Raw genomic sequence first — 15,576 nt, 5'->3', positions numbered from 1 at the left:
AGTGGCATTGCCTAAGACTCAGTGCGTGGTGAGGACTTGTCCCGGCCGCGTCTCCTAATAAGGTGATCTCTGGCGGGGCGGCGGTGCACCGGGCGCGCGGGGCAGGGGGACGCAGCCACTTTGCTCTACGGAACTACCGACGGACCGACCGACTGCTACTCAAAGCTTTTGTGGCGATCAAATGGCTTTTTAGCAAAATTAATAAAAAAAATATTAGATGATACACGATGCAAGTATACTATATATTCTTATTGATTAATAAATTGTGAAATAACACACATTCATCAAGTAAAATTTACTTGCGCAAGCCGAGATTTGAACCCGCGACCTGCAGATTGCTAGTCGGGAGCATTACCCCTTGTCAAATATTGTAACAAATTATTATTAATAGCGAAGACCCTTGAAAAATCACGAAATCAGCGTTTACTTGTCAAGATTAACTCCAAGAAATTTAAACCATAGAAATACGTAAGTACACGTTTCAAATTTAGAATCAAAATAATTTTCTGGTATAAAAAAATTATATTGTAAGTAGGTACTTTATCGCATGCCTGATTTCTTCACACATGAGATCCAATTTTGAAAATGACAATTGAAATAATTTTCTGTCAAAACATTATTTTATAAGTAGGCACTTAATAGCCTCTCTGATTTCTTAACACAATCAGTTCCAATTTCGAAAATGACACTCGAATTCAAAGTAAATTTGAGTTCATTCATTATATAAGTATAATCAAAACAAATTACCTATATTAGCTTTAAGATAATAATGTTTGGATGATTTGTATAGCACCGTTTTTTGTGCAAAATCACCCCAAGGGCGCCGAGTTAAGAAATACAAAAAATTGTAGCACAAATCCTAACTAGTGAAATAGGTATTAGTGTATATTACAATGTAAATTGAATAAAATAAAATAAAACACGGAAAATGTAAAATTTATTCCCCAGCACGGGAAATACAAGTTGGGAAAACATTATGAAATATAATTTTGTCAATGCCAATAATAGTAAATATGTAAATAAATAACCCAAAAAATACTCACGATGAAACTCAGGATAGTTTTATCGTTTCATCAGAAACCTGGCATTTTCAAGGCCTGAAGAATTTGGACGCAAAAAATCCTCCTTTGTTGTTGGCCTGAAGTAGGTACCAACTTTACAATCATTTTCCCGAGAAGAAACCTAAAAAAATTTTTTTTTGTGATTGAGCAGTTAACAGCTAAAAGTCTATGCATGTTTGTAACTACTGTCTACAAATCAAAGGTTCCATTACTAAATAATAAAATTTGGAGTGATAAAACGAATATTAAATAAAAATTGCAAACAATCTTGTAGGTACGAGATGTTGGTACTACCGACATTAAGGCGAAGCTTGGTGCTAAATCACTATTTTGATTAATCTTTATAACGAATTGGGGTACATTATGAATACCGAAAAATATGCTTTAGATAAATTGAAAGTTTTCCTATCGTTTCGCTTGAGTAGAATACAAATAAAAAATAAATTAAGTACTCAAAAAATAAATAAATATGAACTACTAAAAAATATATATTTTCAATAGAAATGTATGAACGCGTAAAGGAAATAACTTTTAAAAAAATACAGTATTATAGCTAAGATTATCTATGACAGTTTCACGTGATTAACTTTTTTGCTTTCTTATAAAATTATTTACAAAATTAACAAAAACTAGTATTGTGCTTGAAATCAAACGTTTCTAGACTACGTTTGTCAAGCGATTTTAATGCCTATTACCTACAATATAAGGTATACCAAGAATATACACATTTTTGGCTTGTAGCTTCCTCTTAAATGGTAATATAGACTCTCTATAGTCGCAATATTGTATGTGAATCAGTTTGTGGTTTTGTGGCTGACAGTAATCAATGTTTGACACAATTATTGGGGTGGATGTGGTTAACAGTTAGAATGGAAAGGATTCTGACTTAACCTTTTTCATTTCGATCGATATTATGTATTTAAGGGACACTGCGGGGTCGATTCGTACTAAACGCACTGAGGGAACATGTTCACTGTACCGGTTTTCTTAACAGACTGATAATTAATAAATATATTTTTTAAATGTCAATTGGGAATAAGGTTGGGAGAATGCAGGAACATGTGTTAGGGGGAGATGTATATTGTGGCGTCAACAGTGTCTCACAAATTATATCAGGTAGGAAGGTAGACCCTTTATTTAACCACAGATGTACTAAGTTGACCTACAAATACGTTGACCTACAAATACGTTGACCTACACTTTTGTGTTGTGTGGGTAGTTACTTCAAGAAAGAACCATTATGAAATTCAAAGGATTACAAATGAATTTCCATTTCCACAGAAAAATACCCTTAGTTATTTTTAGTTATTTCATATCGGCTGTAACATAATAAGTGACTACACCTGTATTTAAAAAAAGTTGTTTATTACATTATTTATGGCTAAAAACTTTAATAAAAGTACCTAACTGTGCCCCAGTATCTGCAAAATTAATCCGATTAGTCGGAAGAAAGTAACAATTTACGCTAAGGCGAATAAGATAAACCGAGCTAATCTGTGTCTGTTGGTTCCCAGGAATAGATGAGTTTTACTATAAAATATAATCTGAGACGGAAAGCTAAGCCGGCGGATGCTAAAACGACTCTAGTTGGAATCTGCCAATGCACTTCGGTAGTTGCAATGACTAATTATTTTCAAAACAACATCAGCTGGAATCATTAACCTACTATTTAAAAATGATAGCTAATGAAAGTTGAATAAAATACTTATCTGTTAGGAATGCACTTATCACAAGGAGATCAAATATAATTTAAATACGTAGCCAATTCTATTGTATTATAAAATTAACTTTTTTTTATTAGGTGTGCTTTAATCTGAGAAATTTAAGAGTTGCTTTGTTCAAAAGCCGATCAAAACTTTTCCAAAACAAGGGTTAGATAATCTAACTTAGATTCTAGGTACGTACTTGATAAAGTACCATAGAGTGACCTGGGGATCACAAAATAAACGAACGGGTAAGAGAGCAGACTATGATGGGTTGTTTCAGTTTTTGAACAGTAAATTCATCAATTTTCATGTTAAAATTCAAGTTCTGTGAAAGTTCGATTCAAGTTCTGTTATTATTTCACCATGGGCCGGTTGTTTCATTGTACTTTTTTACATTAACCTTACACAGGAGGCCCTTTCACAGACTTTCACAGAACTTGAACATGAATTAACTTTCAAATATGATGAATTGTTCAAATTCCTACACGCCTTTAGGACGGGTCGTTTCGGAGAATTTGAACAATTCATCAAATTTCAACGCTCATTTTCGGGTTATGTGAAAGTCCTATTCAAGTTCTGTTATTATAGCATTATTGGATAATTGATTGACAGAACTATAATCATATAAGAACTTGAAAAAATATTTCACAGAACTAGAAAATTAAATTTGTAATTTAAAGAATTGTTCAAAAAACCCGTATTAAGTCATATATTTAAGATATAAGAACCTTGACTAAGTCCCCAATATAATAAAACATAATATAATCAAGTACCTATGTACAATGTACAAATGTAAATGTGCCAACCAAGCTTTAAATAATGACAATAGGCTATCTACAGCAAAACGATCAAAAAGTTCATAGAATGAGTTTCGAACATTGGGTTTACAAAGTTCAATAAAGAGAATACATTATGTAATTTATTGTTGTCCAAAGCGGTTCTAGATGCGTCCTACTTAGCCAGTCGCACATCACAGTTGAACTGGAGTAGGTACTTTCAAGACAATGAACTAGATAGATAATGTTACGTACAAGTATGATATAATGGGCTATTGGGGCCTTAGTGTAATCTTTCTGCGGTTTTCTTGCTTTAGGTACCAATACTACCGGCGGATCTACGCTTTGGAGTCCGTTTATCTCGCGCATAAGGTTCGTGCACGGAGAAAAATAAGTGTTAATTTATTGAGGATTCTCTTCAAATTATTGGAAATCCGGCTTTGCAAAAACGGGATTGCAGGCTTTTCCTGATAAACTTTTAGAAAATTCCTAGTATATCGGAACAGGTTCATGCATCTGCATATGCTTTGATAATATTTAATGACGAAATGCGAAAATTTTAGGATTTTTATGAGCTAATTAAACGTATTTTGCTAAAAGTTTATCAGGATACCTATTAATTCAATAGTTAATGGCCTGCAATCCCGTTTTTAACCAAATTAACAATAATTTGAAAAAAATAATAATAAATTAGCTCATTTTTTTCAGTAAGTTTCCTTGTAAGTGACGTTTCACACGAAATTTATATAATATACAATTAATTTAATCGATTAAATCATTTTTTATTTTAACAAATTACAGTAGTGAATCTAATGGAGATGTTCGATCACATTAGAATTAAGAATTTGAGGGGGGTGGAGCTGGGTACACCGTTCATGGAAGCTATAAAACTGAGCAACTTCTTTTCATTAAAAAGAGCCTCCACACAGCATCCCCAAAGATAAAATAGTCCCTGAAGTAAATAATTTTCCTCAATGCACAAAAAGAAGATTTTTATTAATGTTTGTAACTCAGGTTCAATGAACTTTAGAACTTAAATTTAAGTGTAATTTTCAAAATTGAAACTGAACAAATTCCAGACAAACGATAAAGTACCTACCTATAACATAATATAAATTGTGTTTTTCAAAATTGAAATAATTATTACCTATTGGTTTTTTCACGGGTCTGGTAGATAATAAAAACGACAGCAGTTTTTACAGACGTTTCTTGGGATATAAAAAAATAAAGTTATTAATTCGAGACATAAATGTATAATTTTACAATGTTTCGAATATGTCCATCACTATTAGCGAAAAACGATAGGGATGGAGAGAATGTGGTGAATCTACCGTTGATTTCGAACTTATGCGGTCAGCAGACAATCAGTCTGCGCTTGAGCATCGCGCGTCGGGCCAATGCTGTACTCGGATATGATTGATATTTCCATAGAGAAGTGGGGCTAGTTGTTTGTTTGTTGGAGCAAACTAACTGGCCACTGTTCCGGCATGTCTCGCATCGCGTAAGAAGAAAGTCGCTGCCTTTTAAAATTATAATAATGCTGCGAGTAATTTCACTTCAATTATGCTAATCCATCATTGTTTACCTACTTACTGTTCATTTGTATTCGGGGAAATTATTATTTGGCAACAATTACCAAAATAATCCACATAAATAAAAATGTAAGTGATCGTTTGTTCAATTTCTTAATTCTCCGAACGCTCTTCACCGAGTGCTTTGAAATGTTAACAAAACGTTGCATTCGAATTCGCGTGTGTTTCGATATACCCATATTATTTAAATGTCACCTGTGACAAGTAAAAACATGATTTTTTTAAAACAGTTTTAAATCAAAAAAGAGTTTGGTCGCATTTTGAAAATGTACCCAAGACCTCTGGCTTGCAATTATCAAATTGCAAATTGCATTTATCAAAATAACACATCTGCCCTGATGATGGACACTGCAATGCTGTCCGAAACGTTGGATAAAGAAGGAGTTAGCGCAACACGGCATAACACCCCAAAAACAAATAACAAAAATACTTTTGGCCGTGAAAATCTTATATTATAATATTAGCGGTTCTCAGACGAAAATATGAAACAGAAAAAGATCCGGTCGCATTTAAAAATTGAATCAAGGATTGTCATTTCATAGATGCGATCAAATCTTTTTTTGATTTTTCTGCTCTAAATTTTCGTTTGAGAGTCGCTATTATTGTATTCAATGATTAAATGTTACAATTAAAGGTTTTAATCATTAAGGTGTTCCAAAAAATAAAAATAAAAACTTCCTAAATATTTTTTTTAAATATTTCATTTGAAACATTGGAAATCATGTCTTGGACATCATGTTAGAAAAAAGATGGTGATTAAATGTGACAGTGGCGTAGCTACTGTTTAACTGTTAGTATATTATACTAGCTGGAACAAACGGCAGGGGGTGGAAGGGTCATTAGCCCCCCACTGTGACAATACAAACACCTACCGTAATTGAAACGCGAAATTTCCAACACTAGCATGAATTTTGTTCATTGCTACCACCCGGCAAAACAGATGTTCTAGCACAGTATAGCATGACAAGAGGAATGGTGCAGTTTAATGAAATTTCTAAAATGGCAGATAGATTTCATTTTTTTTGCGTGGTGAAAAATGTGTGTTGCTAATTTATTAGAAGGACTCCCAATAATTTGAAGAGATTCTTTATTCCTTGTATCTTCCCAAATTTTAATAAAATAAGAAACAATGTATATACCGTAAATGTATGATTAATTTGTGGTACAATAATTTGATAAAAAAGAAATCGACTCAAATTTTGCAGCTAAACAGTGGCACAAGAACTGATTGTCATAATCATTTATTTATTGTAATCATGTTTAATTTATAGAACTCCATTTTAGTGTAGGTACTTAAAAGTTTTTTTTAATATCTAATAATCGGTACGTATTATTAAAATCTAATTTAAAAGTAAACGGTTTATTACAATCATTTTTTCTGTGTGATTCTTATTACGCGTGACAGCTGTTCACCTTCCGAAGGTGTTATCAAACATCGGTGAAGCCGCGTTATGAAAAATTAAAAGTCAGGAACATAGGAAAGTTTTTGCACTGCCTTTAGAATAAAGTGTATATCTTTCTATTGCGTGCGCAATCTCTAACTTAATAACCGGAAACAACAAAATCAGTCAGAGGCATCGACTGGTTAGTGGTTAATCCGCTTTCGAGTTACCAGATCGGCTGAACGGTTGAACGGCTAACGGCTAACGGCTGGACAGTTGGGTTCATATTATACTGGCTTGCTTAGATACTTCACTGTTCAGAGTTCAATCCCTCAACAATAGTTAACACATTATTTTGGTTGGTTAAATAGTGCACCCACTCCTACTGGCACACATGAGGCAGAATACAATACAATGTATTTGAAACTGTTCAAAATAAATTACCCCAGTAAGGCTACGTAGAAAAAGCTTATTGATGTTTCGCCATCTTTAACATTTTCCAAACAATACTACAAAATAAAGCAAAGCAAATTTATAATACGCAAACGCAACATAATACGTTATTCAATACTAAACGTTGCTGTGACTCAGTCTGTCTGTGCCACAGACATAGGAATTAATAGACGAGAAGATAATGGCGAGGGGTAAAATCAACTGTTGAAGAACGAAGGGGTTAAGCTGACTGTGATTCGTCAATAAATCAATCTGACAGTAAATAGGCATCTCGCATTATAATATCACCATTTACTTCTTAAAAGTAAAATCTGCTTTTGAATGAATAGACATTTTTACATGGGAGCGCAAATTACTCGCCACGTTATGAACTAATTTGCGAAGTCCAAATTCGGCAAAGTAAATTTCTTCTATATGCAGAGTCGTAGTTAGTTTCAGAGTATTTAGTTAAGACACTTTTACAAATGTTTCATAATTTACTTACCCCAGTAAACAACGATGAGCACACTTGAGAATCGCTACATTGTGATGTGATAGTATATGTTTCTAAAACTGATCCATATAATACGGTGTGAATAAGCTTAAAATAAAGTAAAATAATGCTTACTTATGGAATGTAATACGACAATTGGGTTTATTCTCTTTTTCACATCTATTTTTACAAGTTTTCATATCACAAGTCAACATTTTGCCGTGTTATTTCGTAAAATGAACCAATGATGCCTCGACCATAGTTCGCACAAGAATGATGACGTCACGTTTTCAAATTTCACTTGAGGCCATACGCGAGCCCAGCCGGCTCCAATGGAACCGGTATGGGGAGTGGGGATAATACGCTTTTAATCACTTAGGGCAGGTCTACTAATATTCATATGTCTATGGTCTGTGCAGATAGAGAAACAATAGCACGTGCTGCTTTTACGTCCAACTGAATATCTATATAATATAGGTATATAAAAACACACGCGTATTCGAATGCAACGCTGTGTCCTAATTTAAAAACAATCGGTGAAGAGCTATCGGAGATTTAAGATTTTGAACAAACGAACATTGAGGACGGGTTGTTTCACAAATTTTGAACAATTCGTCATATTTCAAAGGTGATTTTCATGTTCTGTGAAGGTTCTGTTCCAGTCATAAGGACGGGTTGTTTCGGAAAATTTGAACAATGTATCAAATTTCAACGTTCGTTTTCGGGTTCTGTGAAAGTCCTATTCAAGTTCTGTTATTATATGAGTATGGGCTAGTTTCTTAACAGAACTTAAATAAAAACAGAATTTGAAAATTACCTTTGAAATATTCGAATTGTTCAAATTCACGGTATCAATAATATTCAGATGATACCTATGTATTTTTTCTTCAAGGGAGATGATTTAGGACTGTTGGGTGTTAGGAATTATCAGCGTCTTGGCAATTCGGCGCCCGGAGGGAACTGCTCCAATCGTCCCCACGAATAGGGCCTGCCCTGAAATCTTACACACGGATAACAGACTTGTTATTTTATGACGGTGAAGCAAACAATACATTTGAATGTAAGTATATATTTTTATACTTAAGGCGATGCACTACGTCGTGTAATATTTTAAATTGAGCCGCTATCAATAACAACATTACGTAGATGGCGATAAGGTTTAAATTCCCGCTTAACACCATCCGCCTGTTTTGATTTATACAAGAAAAAAACATGGCCAAAAGGTGCCTTTTATTTTATTTTGTGGATGTTCAGGCATAAATATTTAATTTTTTTTCGATCATTTTATGAATAACTTAATTTTCCACATTATACAATAAAATCATAACCGAAAATGGGTTCGTAAGTAGGAGATTTTGAACTTTAAAGCAGTTTTCATAGGCCTTATACATTATTTTTTTCTGGGCTTATAAAAAGACTTATCTAAAAAATACTCGATTATTTTAAAGGCCAGGATGTATTTTACTCGCAGTATTTAATTAAAGCATCTGGAACATTTCTAGGCGACCAAATTTACAAACCAAAAACACATGATTTTGCATTACCACGTATGGCATCGCCTTAAAACTAACATAGGGATGATGTCTAAGGAACTCCCAAAGAAAAAATAATCACAATCACGAGATGTATGAACACGGGACGATAAACACAAAACTAATTAGATTGCGTATCAGGCCGTCCGACTATATAATAAAATTACAAAAGAAATTACTGTGATTGAAAACACGTTTTATTTTTAAAAAGAAATAAAAAAATATGTCTGCCACAATCGTTAATGTTAACTTTGTAATTGAATACCCATAATTTTAAAAAAAATATGCCAAATGTCTGCTATACAATATTCATGTTGATAAATTCAGACCATTGTTGAAAGGTTTTTTTCCCGAAAAGCTTGTTACCAAAGGAGATACAAATTTAAAAACTACATTATTTGAACTTAACAAGCGGCGAAGAACCAATTTACTTTTTTTGTGGAATGTATCATAAACTTACCAGTTAATTGATTTGCTTGCCTGCATTTGTAAATATTTATGTCTTATTTATTTCCTTCGTATACTTCTGTAATCAACATAATATATTATAATGGAGCACTAACCTTAGACAATAAGGTGCCAACCCTAACAGGGGAATTGAATGAAGGGGTGTGAGGAAATGGGAGGGCGGTAGATAATCTTGGAAATTACCTATCTAATCAAATCTGGTTACTTTATATAGCTAATGACTTTTCCAGCAACATTTCTATTGTGAATACTGATCTCTCACCGTGGTGACAGTGAAAGCATTTGGTGATAGTTCTACTGTAGAACGAAGTGCAAAGATGTGTGCTAAATTTAGATTTTTTGCAATAAGATGATAATAAACAAATTGATTATATTATTATTTCAATTGCATTTCGGCGCATTTCTAACCAGCCACCGCCAGGGTGAGAGTAGACTAAATTTAATAATATAAAATACTTATTAAAAAAATATATTTTATTATCGTTGAAACGGGCTTATCCAAACATAAAAGGTACCTACGCTCCGATTTTTTATGCACATCAATATTCCTTATAAATGTTGCTAGTGAAACGACCCCTATAAAGAAAATCTGTAGGTAGGTACCTAGGTACTTTCATTCTCAAGGCCTCTTTAGTCATTTTTTATGATAACAAAATAATGTGTCATCGTATTTTGGTAACTAGTAGGTACCTACCACTCCTACCAGAGATAACGAAACTCATTAACATAGCATTGAACATTGAAGTGAAGTTTCACGAATTTCCTTGAATAACAAATTAAAAACATTTTACCATTTGGTTCTGCTTCGTGTCTAACGCTTTTTTTAGAAATGGTTTGTGCAAATTTCATAACGCCGCCAAAGCACATCATTCGGTTGTTTCTGTGCTTCAACTCACAAATTTTCCACTGTAAGTACCTACATTGTGGAGTGAAGTGTCACTTTCGATGAAATATAAATTATTGACATGATGTAACCTTTTAATTCTGACAACGACGTGCTTTGGCATAGATTACAGATGTGCAAACGTATAATATTTGCAGTCGGGGGCGTCACTATTATTGATTCTGACAACGAGTGGAAATGAGTGGAAAGTGCCAATGAGTGGAAAGAAAGTTTATAAAAAATACTACTGCACACTTTGCACAGACAGTTCGTAATAATTCCTTACCTAGGGTTCGTCTGTTGTGTTTGTCCATTGTACATAACATTTCTATTACTTGTAGGAATTGAATGCAAAATAAATTGGCAGTTTTGTTGAGAAATAGTACTTATTTACGTCTGTATTTTTTTATAACGAAACATTGTATATTTTTGGAATTGTTTTGTGGCACCGATCCGATTCGCTATTACGAAATGCAATTCAGCGACGTAAAACCAACTATTGCCTCATTGCCCGTCAGTTTCATTACTGATGCATTATTTCCCTATCTGTATTCAAATCAAATGCCAAAGAATGGCTTAGATAGCTACTCTGATAAATTAAATATTTATATTCGATCTATTTATAAACGTCATAATATGTTAAATTCTACAATTACAATATGTTAATGTGCATATACCTATATACACTTACCGGAATATCACAAGACAGATGGCAGTTGAATACAACAAATAAACACATCCCACGGCAAACGCTGCCTTCGTAATATTGAGGTTTGCTAGGTACTTATTCATTGCATATGGACATACATACATACATACACAAGTAAGTACAGAACAACAGTATTCGTATATCAAATAATGCAATCATCAGAAAACGTCAGAATATCGGTAAATCCGTAATAGACTCGAATTAATTCTACTATTCCATCAACTGAGCCTATTCCAACTGGAAAAAATAATAATGACAAGAGATTCAACTCGGTATAATATTCCAACTGGAAACATATTATTATAATATGATGGTTTTGAAAGATAGTTGGTGTGCCCCCTTTTTTATTCTCAGGTAACAGTGCTCGTGGTAATAATAATTATTTCAAACAGCGAATTGCGGACAACGGAATTGCCAAATGATACCGTATACCGTACGGATCTTTGAGAAAGCAAGAAAATTTAAATATTACGTAAATGTGCAGTGTGCAGTCACTAAGACAACTAGACCTTCAACACTCTTTAGAACTTTAGATGGGTACCTACCCATATTGTGAATAAACAATAGTAACTACTTGCTTACTTACCATTTGAAACAATGTTTACATCAATAATAATATACATGTTGGTTAGGTACTCGGATGATCTGAGGTTAGTTACCTACTTAGGAATAAAAATAAATCTTTGAGTCAAATAGTGGTACATATACATAAAGGTGTATTTTAAAACTCTTTATATTCATTATTTATGAATGAAACATATGTAATATTATTCTGATATTGGATGTATATACTTTAGTTTAGTTTTTGAGTTGCTTTGTTTTTTGCGGAACAATTGAACACTGCAGATTGCAGTCGAGTTGAAACGTCGTCCCGACGAAGAGGAGGTAGGAGGAAGCTGCTATTGAGATAGAAGTGGAGTGCTACCGTGACGGCTGCACACGGCTAGGTTAGTGGAGAGATATTAAAATACTACTACATTGTAATAAACCAGGTAGGTACCTGTTCTTATCGAGAGCGGTCGATAGCGCCGTCCAACGGTAAAATTAATTGATCTAAAATAAGAAATAACTCACTGCAAGTCCGTCCCGGTGTGTTTAGTCACCTGAACATAACAGGAGAGGTGTTTTATACACTGGCACTGTTCGCGGGACACGAGCGTGAAGAGAGGCCGCGCGCCGCGCACTGTCGCGAGAGCCTGCTGTCCGGGGGCGGGGGCGGTGGCGGAGGGGCCGGGGGGCGCAGCCTCCCGCCCCAGTGGTCGAAGGAGCAGGGCCGCCCCAGGTTCGCGGAAGACGTGTGATCATCGTGATATTAAAATAAGAGGATTTCCTTGATCCTTAAAAATTATAATTATAGAAAACCCACTCATAATAAAGCTTTGTAAATCCCATTAATACAGTCATTTCTGGTATTCAAATTCTCTCAAAGATACAGTCATACATAAGTTGACATACATTTTTTTAAAATTTACATATTGTGTAACTACCTAATCAAAAACTTAATATAAAATCCAAGTTCATCTCTAAGTAAAGTTGGAACCATAACCACAACTACCATTAAAACATTTAATCTACTTTATTTTTACTAGCGTTATATTCAGTCTTTATACATCATATTTGACAATGTTAAGAATGTTTATATCATTGACCAATAAATAACAACAATCAAAATATAAGATCAAAATAAGAAAGAGAGTAAACTACATAATAATAAAACATAAAAGTGTTTTTTGGAATATTTCATAGGTATACATTATTTAAAAATGGAATAGGTACCGATAATGAGAAAGTGATGTTATTCAAATCAAACCGCTGTGACCGAAGAAAGGCAGAAACAAAAAAAATTAATATTATGAAAAAATTAAATAAAAATGTTCTATTATACATACAAATTCGATCTAATGTTATTATTTTAACTACTTATTAACAATAAACAATGTATTGTATATCGAATAAAAACGCTGTTTGTTTTCTTTTCATTTACTTATGGAAATTTTTCATTTACTTAACTTTGCTAAAACATGAGTGTCTAAAAGAAAATTGTTTTCAATCTGTAAGGTAAAATACCAAAGTTACCATAGTATAAATAGTAGCTGAATTGAGTATCTAGGTATTCACTTATTTTTTTTATCATAATACACGGTGTCTGGAAACTCGCAATACAAGCGGGAAACTGGTGAATTTATCATCAGGGCCGGACTTGAGCAGGCGGAAATGTAGCAGTCCGCTCTAGGCGCCGACTTGCCAAGGAGCAAGGAGCCAAGGCGCAGATAATACTACGCCATTGAGCCCTTGATGTTTTTACTAGCGCCAGACACCGATTGGCTTCGGGCCGGCCGGCCGGCCCTGATCAACATCACATGATAGAGAATCCAAAAAAACCTTTCGATTTTTTTTGTTTAATTTATTAATTTATTTAAACATAAATTTATTTACTAATAGACTATGTCTAATTAACAGTAACCGGATAAATCATCACAATGATAATTCATCACAGCTTTAAAAAGTTATATAAAATCATGGAAAGTGATGAAACAAAAACTTTATTAACTGGGTTATTTAGGTTAGGTTAAAAAAAAATTTCACGTTTCTAATGACTTTATATCACTTTTTAAAAGTGTGTTGAATTGTCACTGTGTTGAGTTATCATGGAACTCTAATTAACACATTACATATTACACGAAGTTGAGAAAAGGAGAAATGTTACAATAAAAGATGTTATGACAAAAATGAGACAAAAAACAATAGAGATAATGTCAAGTCAAGACAGGATCAAGGTTATGATGAAGTTCACGACTTCAGCCATATAAATACAAAATATTACTTGCGTACTGACTGACAAAAATCATTTAGGTTTACATCAAAAAGCTCAAGGTCCTAACTTGAGTTAACAAGTCTGGCCATTCTGGTATCCATAATTTGTGGAGCGTTGATTGAGGAAAAGCAAATCATTATTTCTGAGTCTACGGGAAGGGATATTGAAAGGGATGAGTTGCAACAAAGTAGGTGATTATACTGTTAATGATTTTGAAAATGCAGATGGAATCCAAGAGTCCTTCCTGCGTTTTTCTAAAGAAAATAGATTTAATTTTACTTCAAGTTCATCGTATGAGTAATCGCCTTTTTCCAGCCCTAACCGCAATTAATTTTTATCGGCAATTAAACTTTTTTAGTTGATTACAAGAGTACAAACTGCTCCCATCTCTCTGGAACCAGTAGGGCTACGGTACCCCAGTTGGGATAAATTGTGAGGGTAAGGGAATGGGGAGGGGAAAGAGATGATGTAGGGGATGGATGGGAAGTAATAAGTATTCCATTGAATGCACATTACCGTAAATTTGATAATGCTATTGTAGCTTCAACAAGAAATAATCTACAATAATAAAATGTTAAATTACTTTCCTTATAAGAACAGCATCGAGATTTTCTACTAATAATATGAATGAATCTTATCAGCGTTGAGTTAATACATTCATTGCTTACCATTATATTTTTTTCAAGAAATAGATATTTGTTGCTTCATTCGGCACCCGTTAGAAGTAAAAAAAATAATAAAAATAATAAGTGGTAGTTATAATATTGCATTATAAAGTTACGATGATTTTAGTTCACTAGTTCTCCGGCACCGATATCAAGTAATATCATGGATGTAATAAAAATAAGTAATCTTTTACTTATGTACGTGGAGTTTATTTAAAAAAATATATTGTTTGGCAGAACTGGGTACCCGCAGTACCTACCAACATATTTATACAGCGCGGCAATACATATTTGAAGATAGCAACTTTATTATTTGCGGCGCGGGAACCTGGATTGGATTGTTGTTTCAAACAGCTGTCAACTGTCATTTCAATGTTATGGTTTTGTGAATAAAAAATTAAACTCTGCAGTGAAATAAAAAAATAAACATGTCAGCCGGTTTAACAAGTATTTTCAAAAGCCGAGACCCCTCCAAAGTGACATTTGCACGGCGCTTGCGAATGCACGCGTATGGCTGGGGCCCCATCACGCGTTTTTGGTTAGAATCTGTCAAGATAAACACGTTTAGAGGAATCACTCGTTCCACAGCGCTTATTAAAATTTCAGACAAATATGGCAAAGTTGTAATGATGTTGGAAGGACCGCAGATAGCCGTACTGTTTGGAATAACTCCCCAAAAATGGTCGGAAATAGAAAAGATCAGTGCTTCAGTCGGTGAATTATATTACCGCTATTACAGATTAGGGCTCGATGATAAACATTCTATTGAACAAAAAATATTTTATTATTTCTGTTCGTCGACACAAAACAAGGATGTTTTTTTCTTGTCGTTTCAACGGGTGCCAAATACTCGCAGCGTGGATAAAACCAATGCCTTTTTGAAAGTTATAGAAACTTCGCTCTGTACCCCTCAAATATTAAGACTTTATAATGAGAAACGGTGTAGCAAAAAGTAATCAGTGTCTCAGTTTAACAAAATTTAAATGGAAAGTGCAAGTTAAAAAGTGAAAATATACTATGAAACGGTTACGGTGTGGTAATTCCATTGATTTATGAGGTTTT

The 15,576-nt window shown here is 33.8% G+C and overlaps 1 protein-coding gene across 5 annotated transcripts in view; it reads right to left on the bottom strand.

The window, feature by feature from the left end:
* The window catches only part of LOC149421420 (uncharacterized), an 82,595-nt gene extending 70,382 nt beyond the window's left edge, over positions 1-12,213 (bottom strand). For 3 of the 5 annotated variants that reach the window (XM_089634758.1, XM_089634761.1, XM_089634762.1), the window contains exon 1: positions 12,109-12,213. The gene's annotated coding sequence lies outside the window, so the exon portion shown is untranslated. Of the gene's footprint in view, positions 1-11,016; positions 11,034-12,034 lie in introns of those variants that run through there. The other 2 variants (XM_089634759.1, XM_089634760.1) reach the window with 2 other exon arrangements.
* Between the last annotated feature and the right edge of the window lie 3,363 nt (positions 12,214-15,576).

This window comes from Hesperophylax consimilis, chromosome 8 (assembly GCF_061612785.1).
Source record: "Hesperophylax consimilis isolate HC1 chromosome 8, BYU_Hcon_1.0, whole genome shotgun sequence".
NCBI lineage: Eukaryota > Metazoa > Arthropoda > Insecta > Trichoptera > Limnephilidae > Hesperophylax > Hesperophylax consimilis.
The sequence above is the reverse complement of the archived record's forward strand: the minus strand, read 5'-3'. Positions and strand labels throughout refer to the sequence as shown.